At 41.6% G+C, this 16,033-nt stretch overlaps 1 pseudogene; it reads left to right on the forward strand.

Annotated features, from left to right (window-relative positions):
- Positions 1–47: 47 nt before the first annotated feature.
- On the forward strand, positions 48–9,702 carry LOC119562135 (annotated as a pseudogene).
- The last annotated feature ends 6,331 nt before the right edge of the window (positions 9,703–16,033 follow it).

Raw genomic sequence — 16,033 nt, forward strand, 5'->3', positions numbered from 1 at the left:
TGTTTTATCATTATATATAAAGAATTAATTGCAAAAAAAGTTATACACAACCTCAACTCATATGGGACTACCCCCTGAATTTAAGCATATTAATTAGGGGAGGAAAAGAAACTAACCAGGATTTTCTTAGTAGCGGCGAGCGAAAAGAAATCAGTTCAGCACTAAGTCACTTTGTCTATATGGCAAATGTGAGATGCAGTGTATGGAGCGTCAATATTCTAGTATGAGAAATTAACGATTTAAGTCCTTCTTAAATGAGGCCATTTACCCATAGAGGGTGCCAGGCCCGTATAACGTTAATGATTACTAGATGATGTTTCCAAAGAGTCGTGTTGCTTGATAGTGCAGCACTAAGTGGGTGGTAAACTCCATCTAAAACTAAATATAACCATGAGACCGATAGTAAACAAGTACCGTGAGGGAAAGTTGAAAAGAACTCTGAATAGAGAGTTAAACAGTACGTGAAACTGCTTAGAGGTTAAGCCCGATGAACCTGAATATCCGTTATGGAAAATTCATCATTAAAATTGTAATATTTAAACAATATTATGATAATAGTGTGCATTTTTTCCATATAAGGACATTGTAATCTATTAGCATACAAAATTTATCATAAAATATAACTTATAGTTTATTCAAATTAATTTGCTTGCATTTTAACACAGAATAAATGTTATTAATTTGATAAAGTGCTGATAGATTTATATGAATACAGTGCGTTAATTTTTCGGAATTATATAATGGCATAATTATCATTGATTTTTGTGTTTATTATATGCACTTGTATGATTAACAATGCGAAAGATTCAGGATACCTTCGGGACCCGTCTTGAAACACGGACCAAGGAGTCTAACATATGTGCAAGTTATTGGGATATAAACCTAATAGCGTAATTAACTTGACTAATAATGGGATTAGTTTTTTAACTATTTATAGCTAATTAACACAATCCCGGGGCGTTCTATATAGTTATGTATAATGATATTTATATTATTTATGCCTCTAACTGGAACGTACCTTGAGCATATATGCTGTGACCCGAAAGATGGTGAACTATACTTGATCAGGTTGAAGTCAGGGGAAACCCTGATGGAAGACCGAAACAGTTCTGACGTGCAAATCGATTGTCAGAATTGAGTATAGGGGCGAAAGACCAATCGAACCATCTAGTAGCTGGTTCCTTCCGAAGTTTCCCTCAGGATAGCTGGTGCATTTTAATGTTATATAAAATAATCTTATCTGGTAAAGCGAATGATTAGAGGCCTTAGGGTCGAAACGATCTTAACCTATTCTCAAACTTTAAATGGGTAAGAACCTTAACTTTCTTGATATGAAGTTCAAGGTTATGATATAATGTGCCCAGTGGGCCACTTTTGGTAAGCAGAACTGGCGCTGTGGGATGAACCAAACGTAATGTTACGGTGCCCAAATTAACAACTCATGCAGATACCATGAAAGGCGTTGGTTGCTTAAAACAGCAGGACGGTGATCATGGAAGTCGAAATCCGCTAAGGAGTGTGTAACAACTCACCTGCCGAAGCAACTAGCCCTTAAAATGGATGGCGCTTAAGTTGTATACCTATACATTACCGCTAAAGTAGATGATTTATATTACTTGTGATATAAATTTTGAAACTTTAGTGAGTAGGAAGGTACAATGGTATGCGTAGAAGTGTTTGGCGTAAGCCTGCATGGAGCTGCCATTGGTACAGATCTTGGTGGTAGTAGCAAATAATCGAATGAGACCTTGGAGGACTGAAGTGGAGAAGGGTTTCGTGTGAACAGTGGTTGATCACGAGTTAGTCGGTCCTAAGTTCAAGGCGAAAGCCGAAAATTTTCAAGTAAAACACAAATGCCATACAAATATAATTATATTATATAAATCAAGCTAATTAATATACTTGAATAATTTTGAACGAAAGGGAATACGGTTCCAATTCCGTAACCTGTTGAGTATCCGTTTGTTATTAAATATGGGCCTCGTGCTCATCCTGGCAACAGGAACGACCATAAAGAAGCCGTCGAGAGATATCGGAAGAGTTTTCTTTTCTGTTTTATAGCCGTACTACCATGGAAGTCTTTCGCAGAGAGATATGGTAGATGGGCTAGAAGAGCATGACATATACTGTTGTGTCGATATTTTCTCCTCGGACCTTGAAAATTTATGGTGGGGACACGCAAACTTCTCAACAGGCCGTACCAATATCCGCAGCTGGTCTCCAAGGTGAAGAGTCTCTAGTCGATAGAATAATGTAGGTAAGGGAAGTCGGCAAATTAGATCCGTAACTTCGGGATAAGGATTGGCTCTGAAGATTGAGATAGTCGGGCTTGATTGGGAAACAATAACATGGTTTATGTGCTCGTTCTGGGTAAATAGAGTGTCTGGCATTTATGTTGGTCACTTGTTCCCCGGATAGTTTAGTTACGTAGCCAATTGTGGAACTTTCTTGCTAAAATTTTTAAGAATACTAATTGGGTTAAACCAATTAGTTCTTATTAATTATAACGATTATCAATTAACAATCAATTCAGAACTGGCACGGACTTGGGGAATCCGACTGTCTAATTAAAACAAAGCATTGTGATGGCCCTAGCGGGTGTTGACACAATGTGATTTCTGCCCAGTGCTCTGAATGTCAAAGTGAAGAAATTCAAGTAAGCGCGGGTCAACGGCGGGAGTAACTATGACTCTCTTAAGGTAGCCAAATGCCTCGTCATCTAATTAGTGACGCGCATGAATGGATTAACGACGGACGTGTGTTTTTTCGTGGTCCCAATCAGTCGGTCATATCATCGGAAAGTACGTGGTGTACAAAGTTAAAATTTGCGTCAAAATTCGTGCCTTTGCGAAAGGAGTACGGTGGTGTAAAAAACATTAGGAAAGAGTCAGCGTGAGCGGAGTAATCGGAGTTTTCCGTTGTGGAAAATTCCACACGTGCGCGCGCCGCGTGTGCTTGGAGAGCGCGTTCAGGAGAGAGCGCTTTCGTGAGAGAGCTTTCGCGAGAGCGTTGGCGTCAGTGTTCCCTCTCGCGTGATTCCTCTCGCGCGTCAGCTGTGCGTGTACCGCCTAAGCTTTCTTATCGGGTAAGTGAGCTTGCTCGAGAAAAAGTTTAGAGGGTAGGTGGGCGATGGCTCCATCTCCGATGGAGACGGAGGGCGGATGCTCGGGCAGCGAATCTGCCAGCAGTCGAGGTAGCGTCAATGTTGGACGAAAAGGCCGCCCGAAGGGGAAGCGTGGACGAGGTGCTGCCGCAAGGGACGCCTCGCAGGCAAAGATTGTTGCCGAGTGGATGGAGTTGGAGGCGGGCCAGAGCCCCTTGTAGAGGAGACGCTCTCTTCTCTGGAGATGCCGCCGCCGCCCGCTCCCGCTGCCGCCGCCCCCACTGCTGCTGTAGTAGCTGCAGCTGCTACTGCTGCTGCCGCTGCCGCTGCTGCTGCCGCTGCCGACGCCGCTGAAGCCTCGACATCAGCCGCTGCAGCAAAAGTCGCCGTTGGAGTTGAGGTCGTAGTCCCCTCTCCCCCTCCCGTTGTTCGCTCGTCGCACTGCTCCATGGAGATCGTGAAGCAAGGATCGTGCCGCGTCGCAGAAGAGTCGACTGCGATCAGGGATGAGCTGCTAAGGGCTCATTGTGAATATAGTGTCCTGCAAAACTCCAGACGGAGATTATGAAAGTCGCAACGAGGTACGACGGCTTGATCTCGTCGCTGCTTATTAGGAATGCCATCCTCGATGATCGCTACAAGCAGTGCAAAGAAGACGCCACCGCCGCCAGCTCAGCGACCAGTCGCTGTTGCTAACCAGCCGTCGTATGCAGTTGCGTACCCCAGCTTGCCAGTGCCTTCTGCCACGCCGATCCCGATGCCGCGAAAGCCGCGGGAGACCTGGTCGGCAGTCGTGCACAGCCCAGACCCGACCATCTCGGGCAAGCAGCTGGCGGAGAAGGTGCGGAAAGAAATCGGGGGCTCCTGCACTAGGAGTCCGACTCCATGAAGTCAGGGGATTGGCGCGTGGCGGTGGCGGGTTATACGTACCCCGTCGTTCCAGTGAGCTTAAGCGCGTGATGGCTAACAAGAAGTTCGGCGAGGCCGGACTTGAAATTAAGCAGGACCCCGGAACTTAAGCCAAGGTTGTAGTGAGCAACGTCGACACTGCGCACACGCCCGAGGACTTCATGACGGAGTTGTATAAAAACAACTTCGAGGACAAGATGGACCTGGCACAATTCAAGAGGACGGTGCGGCTCGAAAAGCCCTGGTCGCAGGCTAATGGCGCCACGGTCAACGTGACGCTAGAGGTCGACGCGACGGCACTTGATGTCCTGGACGGAGGAAAAAAGCCTACCATAGGGTGGTTTGCATATAACTGCCGGGCCTTGGTGCGCACTTATGCGTGCCATAGGTGCGTCGGTTTCGACCACAAGGTGGCCAGTTTGCAGGATGAAGGAGAGCGACAAGGTCTGCCGACAGTGCGGGACAGACTGGCCACAATGCGCGAGGCTGCAACCAATCCGGTGGACTGCCGGAATTGCCGCTTCAAGGGCTACCCATCGGCGCACCATATGCTGTCCCCCGGGTGCCCTGTGTATGCGGCGGTGCTGGCGCGGGGTGAATGCTAGACATTAAAAATGTATAGCTTCATCCAAGCAAATTGTGGCAAAGGACGAGCTGCTACGCATCGAGCTCGGAGTCCGATTGCGAGAGAGCAAGAGCCTGTTCGCACTGGTCCAGGAGCCATATGTGAACGACGGGAGGATGGATGAGCTGCCTGACGGTATAAGGAGTTTTACCGATCGAGGAGGAAAGGCGGCCATCCTAGTTAATCACCAGGATGTCACCTGCATGCAAGTGGAGGCCCCTCACCACGGAGTACGGCGTATGTGTGAGCATAAAAGGAAGATTTGGCTTAATCTTTCTATGCTCCGCATATTGTCAGTTTGATTGCCGATTTACCACCGTACCTCGCGTACTTGGATGCGGTCCTGCTGCTGGCCAGCAGAACCCCCGCAATCCTTGGCCTTGATGCGAACGCAGCATCCCCCATGTGGTTTAGCAAGCTCCCTCCTCACGCTGAGGGACTTGCAAACTATAATCGGGGTGAGGCTGCTGTCTCAGTGGATTGTGGAGAAGGAAGCCGTGGTTCTAAACCAGCCAAGTTCGGTGTACACGTTTCGAGTCCAGCAACGGACGGAGCGACATCGACGTGACGATCGCCAACGCTGCAGGATCTATGCTAGCCACATACGAGTGGAGAGTGGACGATTGGGAGTTGAGTGACCACAACATCGTTACTGTTGTGGCCAACCCAACGACCGATACAGCCGTTGAGAGCCTAGCTCCGGTGCCGTCCTGGAAACTTCTCCAATGCACGTTGGCGGTTGTTCGAGCAGGAAATGGTGAGTAGGGCAACCGAACTTCCGGAAGACTTCTCAGAATCGCCGCTGGACCAACAAGCCTCTACCCTTCGCAGGATCGTCCACGAAGTGTGCGACCCTTGTTCTGGGTAGGAGGACTTGCAGGATCGCCGAGATCGAGACCAGGTTGGTGGACCGCTGACCTTAGTGCGATGCGGCCGCGAAGTCAGGAGACTTAGGCGCCGACTTCAGGATGCCAGACGTCGTCGCCATGACGACGTGGCCGAGCTTATTGTGCGCGAGCTGAGACTTACCTCGGCCGCCTACAAGAAGCTCATCCTGAGGACGAAGGAGGACAGCTGGAGACGCTTCGTGGGAGAAAATTCACACGATCCCTGGGGGCGCGTCTACAAGATGTGCCGAGGTCGCAAGAAACGGACGGAGAGATTGGGTGCCTTCGCGTAAATGGCGAGCTAGTCACCAAACTGGAGTGACTGTGCGCGTGTGCTCCTCCGCAACTTTTTCCCAGTTGCGGAGTCCGATGCACCGATTGCCTCAGCGGAGGAATTCCCACCGCCCCTGGAAGTTTCTGAGGTTGGTGCTTGTGTCGCTAGGTTGAAGAGCAAACGCTCGCCTGGCATGGACGGCAATCAACGGTACGATTTGCAAGGCTGTGTGGCGCGCCATACCTCAGCATCTTACGGCGATGTATTCCAGCTGCATCCGGTCGGGGTACTTCCCTGCTGGAGTTGGGAAATGCCCTCGTGTGGTAGCTCTGCTCAAGGGACCCGACAAGGACAGGTGTGAGCCATCGTCGTACCGCGGCATTTGCCTGCTTCCGGTTTTTCGGAAAGGTGCTGGAGGCCATACATGGTAGATCGTGTGAGAGAAGTTCTTCCGGAAGGCTGCAGGTGGCAGTTCGGTTTTCGCCAAGGACGTTGTGTGGAGGATGCTTGGATGCACGTGGAAAGAGCAGTATTCACGCCAGCCCGGCGAAATACGTGCTCGGCATTTTTCGTGGACTTCAAGGGAGCCTTCGACAATGTGGAAATGGAGTGCTGCACTGCGCCGACTGGCGTGAGTTGGGATGCCGAGAGATGGGCTTGTGGCAGAGGCTTCTTCTCAGGCAGAAGAGCAGTCAATCCGAAGCAGTTACGAGGAAGTTGATGTCCCCGTAACTAGAGGCTGTCCGCAAGCGGCGTCAATCAGGCGGCCCATCACATTATCTCATTTAGGATCTGCCTGCATGGATAGGTACTGATTCCACGGCGCCTATTGAGTTACGCTTACTGCCACAACTGAGTGGCGTATGCGGATGGATTTGCTGCTTTCTCGTCGGAGGGAATACTCCCGACTCGCGCTCTTCATTGGAGCACAAAAGGAGCGCAACTTCAACATGTCCATCGTTGTGAAAACGCTTGGGGGATGGAAGTTCCGGCGTTGCCGTTTTCCACCAGGTAAGACGGTTAATTATGCTGCTTAAAGGAAGCCGAACACTTTACGCGTGGCCACTTCGCGTGTACTTGTACCAAGGTCGCCCCCCTTGCGGTTAAATTTGCTGGAGCAAACTTGCCGTATGTAAGCAGCTGCCGGTCACCTTGGCATCACAGTCAGCGAAGGCTTGAGATTCCTCGAGCACGTCGGGAACCTTCGACAGCGTTATGGCTGGAGTCGTTGCAGCATTGGCGCGTGTGCTTCGAGTAGACTGGGGTTTCAGTCCTCGAGCCAGGCGGACCATCTAGCCGGACCTCATGGTGCCCTGTGCGCTATTTGGTGCCTCGTATGGTATGTCACTACGACCGCAGCAAGTTGTGGCCAAGAGGCGACATCCTTGGCTTGCCAGAGGCTAATCCTTATGGGAAGCCTTCCGGTATGCCGAACAGTGTCCACTGCGGCACTGCAGGTTCTTGCTTGCGCGTTCCCCCGTTTGATTTAGCTGCCATGCAAATGGCAGTTAAATACAAACTAAAGCGTGGATACCCGCTGGAGGAATACGATCTGCTGTATGGCCGACGACCTCACGAGTCTGAGCTGGGAAGAGAAGATGGTGCGTATGGAGCAGTGCTTACTGCACAGATGGCAGGACAGATGGGATGACGTAGATGCATATGGGACGGGTGACCCTACAAGTTCATCCCAGATGTCACTCTGGCATTTCGGAATCCACACTTCGGATTTCCGATGCGCACCGGATTCCTGATCACTGGACACGGATCGTTTAAACGCATTTCTGCATAATAGAGCGCTCTCGGGACTCTGCCGCATGCTCATGTGGCGATCCAGTTGAGGATTGGCAGCACGTCTTGTGTGACTGCCCCCTCTATGCAGATTTGCGCGACCTTGATGGACTTGGAGTGCAGCGAGATGGTGAAAACTGGACGTTTGGAAGGATTCTGGAGGATGAGGACAGGACTCGACGACTCAACACGTTTGCTGACGAAGCGTTCCGCAGGAGGAGGGACTTTTAGTCCAAAACCCTTGCCGTGTGGTAGCGGCGAAGAATTCTGCCACAGCCTGTCATAGCTTGTCGTAGGAGGCGACTAATATGGCAAATGGTTGCCCCATCCGAGCTTGTCGGAGCTGAAGGGGTGAGGCTCACCGAGCCTGTAATTTCGGTACCACGGGTTGAGCAGCTCCAAGGCTGCTCATTGAGGTTGGCCCCCTTGTGGGAGTATCGTGGTGGCTGTGGTTGACACCTATATCGCGGGTAGAGTCCTCGGGCTCGACGTGGATGTTGCGTTATACAACTCGGGTGCCGTGACCCACAGAACGGTAGAGATTTTAGATAGATCTCGCCCCTACGCAAGGGGGAGTGCTTGCCCCGACCAAGTAAGCACTCGAATTGCTACTGGGGTGGTTGCTATGTATATAGCTATAGCTTCTAGTCCGGGGCGTTGGTTTGGCGCTTAATCTAGACCCGTGCATTATGTACTCACTTGTGGGTATATTAGAATGCCCGTGGTTGTAATCCCTTCCATTGCGGAAACATGCCACGTTAAATAAAAGCGGAGGGATCCGATTTCCCACTGTCCCTATCTACTATCTAGCGAAACCACAGCCAAGGGAAACGGGCTTGGAATAATTAGCGGGGAAAGAAGACCCTTTTGAGCTTGACTCTAATCTGGCAGTTGTAAGGAGACATAAGAGGTTGTAGAATAAGTGGGAGATATTAGACTTCGGTTTGGTATCGCCAATGAAATACCCACTACTCCTTATTGTTTCCTTACTTACTTGATTAAATGGAACGTGTATCATTTCCTAGCCAATTATACGGATATATTTATTATATCTTATGGTATCTGGGTTTTGATGCAAGCTTCTTGATCAAAGTATCACGAGTTTGTATATAGTAATCGCAAACAAATTCTTTAATAAAACGGTGCATTTATGTATTTTTGATTTGAAAATTTGGTATAACTCCAATTACTCAGGTATGATCCAATTCAAGGACATTGCCAGGTAGGGAGTTTGACTGGGGGCGGTACATCTCTCAAATAATAACGGAGGTGTCCCAAGGCCAGCTCAGTGCGGACAGGAAACCACACATAGAGCAAAAGGGCAAATGCTGACTTGATCTCGGTGTTCAGTACACACAGGGACAGCAAAAGCTCGGCCTATCGATCCTTTTGGTTTAAAGAGTTTTTAACAAGAGGTGTCAGAAAGTTACCATAGGGATAACTGGCTTGTGGCGGCCAAGCGTTCATAGCGACGTTCGCTTTTTTGATCCTTCAGATGTCGGCTTCTTCCTATCATTGTGAAGCAAAATTTCACCAAGCGTTGGATTGTTCACCCATGCAAGGGAACGTCGAGCTGGGTTTAGACCGTCGTGAGACAGGTTAGTTTTTACCCTACTAATGACAAAACGTTTCTGTTGCGACAGCATTCTCTGCGTAGCTACAGTGAGAGGAAACCGCTAGGTACCGGGACCCAACTGGCACAATGACTTGTTCGAGCGTAAACAGTGGTATGACGCTACGGTCCTGTTGATTATGCCTGAACGCTTCATAAGGTCGTAATCCGTGCCTGGACTGCAATGACTAAATAAGGGGCAATTTTGCCATTGTATTTCGGCTTCTCTAAACCATTTAAAGTTCTATAATTTACTTTATTCACACGACAATGGATCGTGATGCCAATGTAATTTTGTAACATAGTAAATTGGGAGCGATCTGTTGAACTCACCTGATGCCGCGCTCAGTTACATATAAACAGTCATTATTTAATACAATGACAAAGCCTCGAATCAATTGTAAACGACTTTTGTAACAGGCAATGTGTTGTAAGTGGCCTGGAGCATGCTGCCACTTACTTGCGATCCACTGCAAGCTTATCCTTTGCTTGATGATTCGATAATAAAGATGTTGCAAGCGGGCATAATCATTATGCTTGCTTGCAGCATCGCACGCCACTTTGTTTGTGGTGTGTAAGGTAGGGAAGAAGAAATATAAAAGACCTAAATTGGAAACATCAATATATAAGTAAATATTGAACAAACAAAATGTATCGTCATCTTATTAGTGACGCGATGATAAAGTGGCAAACATATTCCATGTATAAATATTCCTATGGTATTAAAATTCAAGTAAAGAGGACATATATAAAAGTTTGTATATATGGTTCATTCAATGGTAGCAGCGGTTGGTTGGTTGGTGTCTGCTCCTCTTATTGTTCAAAACTTATGTTATGGTAGCAAGTCTATATCGTCATATTATTAGTGACGCGAAAAAGTAGTGGCAAAACATATTCCATGTATAAATAAATATTCCTATGGTATTGAAATTCAAGTAAAGAGGCCATTCAAGTAAAGAGGACTTATATAAATATAAGTATATATAATGGTAGCAGCGCGGTTGGTTGGTTGGTGTGTCTGCTCCTCTTATTGTTCAAAACTTATGTTATGGTAGCAAGACTGTATCGTCATATTATTAGTGACGCGAAAAAGTAGTGGCAAAACATATTCCATGTATAAATATTCCTATGGTATTGAAATTCAACTAAAGAGGACATATAAAATTACTATCAATGGTAGCAGTGGTTGGTTGGTTGGTGGTTGGTTGGCGGCTGCTCCTATTATTGTTCAAGACTTATGTTATGGTAGCAAGTCTGTATCGTCATATTAATTATTAGTGACGCGAAAAAGTAGTGGAAATCATATTCCATGTATAAATAGATTCCTATGGTAATGAAATTTTCAAGTAAAGAGAGGACCATTCAAGTAAGAGGACATATAAAAAGTAAGTATATGTTCCTCCAATGGTAGCAGTGGTTGGTTGGTTGGCGGCTGATCCTCTTATTGTTCAAAACTTATTTTATCAATATGAGTTTGGCAATACAATAAAGAAGACCAATCTAATCCATATAAAACTAAATGTATTATATGGATATGCTTAGGAAACCCATATATTCATAAAAAAAAATTATGTATAGAAAATTATACATATATCTTTTATATAAATGAATCGTATGGATATCGCCTTATGGTAGGTATAATAACTTTTTAAGGCATAATAATGTATAATATAGAAAATATACATTGAAATATAAATGCATTTTTATAGATATGGCGGCATATAAGTGCCATATACACAAGAATAAATAATAGAATTTACCAATATATAATTAAAATGAGATATATAAACCTAGTGAGGGGCTGCACTAGTATATGAATCGTATGGATATGGCTTATAGGTATAATACCTATAAGGCATAATAATGTATAATATAATAAATATAAATTAAGATATGAATGAATTATATAAATATGGCATAGAAATGCCATATACATACATAAGAATAAATGGTAGAATTTACCCATATATCACTGAAACACGATATATAAACCTAATGATAGCTGGCACTAGTACTGTAAACATGCACGCAATAGTGCGTGGGGTAAAAAACTACTATAGGGAGGTGGTCGTTGGCGGGCCCCTCCTCGTATTGGTCAAAACTTATGTTATGCATATGAATTTGTCAATACTATATAGAACGCCAAGCATATCCATATAAACTATGGATATGCATAGAAATCCATACAAAAGTAAAAAAAAATTATGTATAGAAAAATATACATATATTTATATAAGTGAATCGTATGGATATGGCTTATAGGTATAATACCTATAAGGCATAATAATGTATAACAAGTAAATATACATTGAAATGTGAATGCATTGTATGGATATGGCATATAAATGCCATATATATAGAAATAAATTGTATATCAATGATATAACAATTATAAACCTAGTGAGGGGCGGCACTAGTGAATGAATCGTATGGATATGGCTTATAGGTATAATACCTATAAGGCATAATAATGTATAATATAATAAATATACATTAAGATATGAATGGATTGTATAAATATGGCATAGAAATGCCATATACATAAGAATAAATGGTAGAATTTACCCATATATCACTGAAACACGATATATAAACCTAGTGATAGCTGGCACTAGTACTGTAAACAGGCACGCAATAGTGCGTGGGGTAAAAAACTACTATAGGGAGGTGGTCGTTGGCGGGCCCCTCCTCGTATTGGTCAAAACTTATGTTATGCATATGAATTTGTCAATACTATATAGAACGCCAAGCATATCCATATAAACTATGGATATGCATAGAAATCCATACAAAAGTAAAAAAAAATTATGTATAGAAAAATATACATATATTTATATAAGTGAATCGTATGGATATGGCTTATAGGTATAATACCTATAAGGCATAATAATGTATAACAAGTAAATATACATTGAAATGTGAATGCATTGTATGGATATGGCATATAAATGCCATATATATAGAAATAAATTGTATATCAATGATATAACAATTATAAACCTAGTGAGGGGCGGCACTAGTGAATGAATCGTATGGATATGGCTTATAGGTATAATACCTATAAGGCATAATAATGTATAATATAATAAATATACATTAAGATATGAATGGATTGTATAAATATGGCATAGAAATGCCATATACATAAGAATAAATGGTAGAATTTACCCATATATCACTGAAACACGATATATAAACCTAGTGATAGCTGGCACTAGTACTGTAAACAGGCACGCAATAGTGCGTGGGGTAAAAAACTACTATAGGGAGGTGGTCGTTGGCGGGCCCCTCCTCGTATTGGTCAAAACTTATGTTATGCATATGAATTTGTCAATACTATATAGAACGCCAAGCATATCCATATAAACTATGGATATGCATAGAAAACCATACAAAAGTAAAAAAAAATTATGTATAGAAAAATATACATATATTTATATAAGTGAATCGTATGGATATGGCTTATAGGTATAATACCTATAAGGCATAATAATGTATAACAAGTAAATATACATTGAAATGTGAATGCATTGTATGGATATGGCATATAAATGCCATATATATAGAAATAAATTGTATATCAATGATATAACAATTATAAACCTAGTGAGGGGCGGCACTAGTGAATGAATCGTATGGATATGGCTTATAGGTATAATACCTATAAGGCATAATAATGTATAATATAATAAATATACATTAAGATATGAATGGATTGTATAAATATGGCATAGAAATGCCATATACATAAGAATAAATGGTAGAATTTACCCATATATCACTGAAACACGATATATAAACCTAGTGATAGCTGGCACTAGTACTGTAAACAGGCACGCAATAGTGCGTGGGGTAAAAAACTACTATAGGGAGGTGGTCGTTGGCGGGCCCCTCCTCGTATTGGTCAAAACTTATGTTATGCATATGAATTTGTCAATACTATATAGAACGCCAAGCATATCCATATAAACTATGGATATGCATAGAAATCCATACAAAAGTAAAAAAAAATTATGTATAGAAAAATATACATATATTTATATAAGTGAATCGTATGGATATGGCTTATAGGTATAATACCTATAAGGCATAATAATGTATAACAAGTAAATATACATTGAAATGTGAATGCATTGTATGGATATGGCATATAAATGCCATATATATAGAAATAAATTGTATATCAATGATATAACAATTATAAACCTAGTGAGGGGCGGCACTAGTGAATGAATCGTATGGATATGGCTTATAGGTATAATACCTATAAGGCATAATAATGTATAATATAATAAATATACATTAAGATATGAATGGATTGTATAAATATGGCATAGAAATGCCATATACATAAGAATAAATGGTAGAATTTACCCATATATCACTGAAACACGATATATAAACCTAGTGATAGCTGGCACTAGTACTGTAAACAGGCACGCAATAGTGCGTGGGGTAAAAAACTACTATAGGGAGGTGGTCGTTGGCGGGCCCCTCCTCGTATTGGTCAAAACTTATGTTATGCATATGAATTTGTCAATACTATATAGAACGCCAAGCATATCCATATAAACTATGGATATGCATAGAAAACCATACAAAAGTAAAAAAAAATTATGTATAGAAAAATATACATATATTTATATAAGTGAATCGTATGGATATGGCTTATAGGTATAATACCTATAAGGCATAATAATGTATAACAAGTAAATATACATTGAAATGTGAATGCATTGTATGGATATGGCATATAAATGCCATATATATAGAAATAAATTGTATATCAATGATATAACAATTATAAACCTAGTGAGGGGCGGCACTAGTGAATGAATCGTATGGATATGGCTTATAGGTATAATACCTATAAGGCATAATAATGTATAATATAATAAATATACATTAAGATATGAATGGATTGTATAAATATGGCATAGAAATGCCATATACATAAGAATAAATGGTAGAATTTACCCATATATCACTGAAACACGATATATAAACCTAGTGATAGCTGGCACTAGTACTGTAAACAGGCACGCAATAGTGCGTGGGGTAAAAAACTACTATAGGGAGGTGGTCGTTGGCGGGCCCCTCCTCGTATTGGTCAAAACTTATGTTATGCATATGAATTTGTCAATACTATATAGAACGCCAAGCATATCCATATAAACTATGGATATGCATAGAAAACCATACAAAAGTAAAAAAAAATTATGTATAGAAAAATATACATATATTTATATAAGTGAATCGTATGGATATGGCTTATAGGTATAATACCTATAAGGCATAATAATGTATAACAAGTAAATATACATTGAAATGTGAATGCATTGTATGGATATGGCATATAAATGCCATATATATAGAAATAAATTGTATATCAATGATATAACAATTATAAACCTAGTGAGGGGCGGCACTAGTGAATGAATCGTATGGATATGGCTTATAGGTATAATACCTATAAGGCATAATAATGTATAATATAATAAATATACATTAAGATATGAATGGATTGTATAAATATGGCATAGAAATGCCATATACATAAGAATAAATGGTAGAATTTACCCATATATCACTGAAACACGATATATAAACCTAGTGATAGCTGGCACTAGTACTGTAAACAGGCACGCAATAGTGCGTGGGGTAAAAAACTACTATAGGGAGGTGGTCGTTGGCGGGCCCCTCCTCGTATTGGTCAAAACTTATGTTATGCATATGAATTTGTCAATACTATATAGAACGCCAAGCATATCCATATAAACTATGGATATGCATAGAAATCCATACAAAAGTAAAAAAAAATTATGTATAGAAAAATATACATATATTTATATAAGTGAATCGTATGGATATGGCTTATAGGTATAATACCTATAAGGCATAATAATGTATAACAAGTAAATATACATTGAAATGTGAATGCATTGTATGGATATGGCATATAAATGCCATATATATAGAAATAAATTGTATATCAATGATATAACAATTATAAACCTAGTGAGGGGCGGCACTAGTGAATGAATCGTATGGATATGGCTTATAGGTATAATACCTATAAGGCATAATAATGTATAATATAATAAATATACATTAAGATATGAATGGATTGTATAAATATGGCATAGAAATGCCATATACATAAGAATAAATGGTAGAATTTACCCATATATCACTGAAACACGATATATAAACCTAGTGATAGCTGGCACTAGTACTGTAAACAGGCACGCAATAGTGCGTGGGGTAAAAAACTACTATAGGGAGGTGGTCGTTGGCGGGCCCCTCCTCGTATTGGTCAAAACTTATGTTATGCATATGAATTTGTCAATACTATATAGAACGCCAAGCATATCCATATAAACTATGGATATGCATAGAAATCCATACAAAAGTAAAAAAAAATTATGTATAGAAAAATATACATATATTTATATAAGTGAATCGTATGGATATGGCTTATAGGTATAATACCTATAAGGCATAATAATGTATAACAAGTAAATATACATTGAAATGTGAATGCATTGTATGGATATGGCATATAAATGCCATATATATAGAAATAAATTGTATATCAATGATATAACAATTATAAACCTAGTGAGGGGCGGCACTAGTGAATGAATCGTATGGATATGGCTTATAGGTATAATACCTATAAGGCATAATAATGTATAATATAATAAATATACATTAAGATATGAATGGATTGTATAAATATGGCATAGAAATGCCATATACATAAGAATAAATGGTAGAATTTACCCATATATCACTGAAACATGATATATAAACCTAGTGATAGCTGGCA

Source organism: Drosophila subpulchrella, unplaced genomic scaffold (genome assembly GCF_014743375.2).
Source record: "Drosophila subpulchrella strain 33 F10 #4 breed RU33 unplaced genomic scaffold, RU_Dsub_v1.1 Primary Assembly Seq393, whole genome shotgun sequence".
Classification (NCBI taxonomy): domain Eukaryota; kingdom Metazoa; phylum Arthropoda; class Insecta; order Diptera; family Drosophilidae; genus Drosophila; species Drosophila subpulchrella.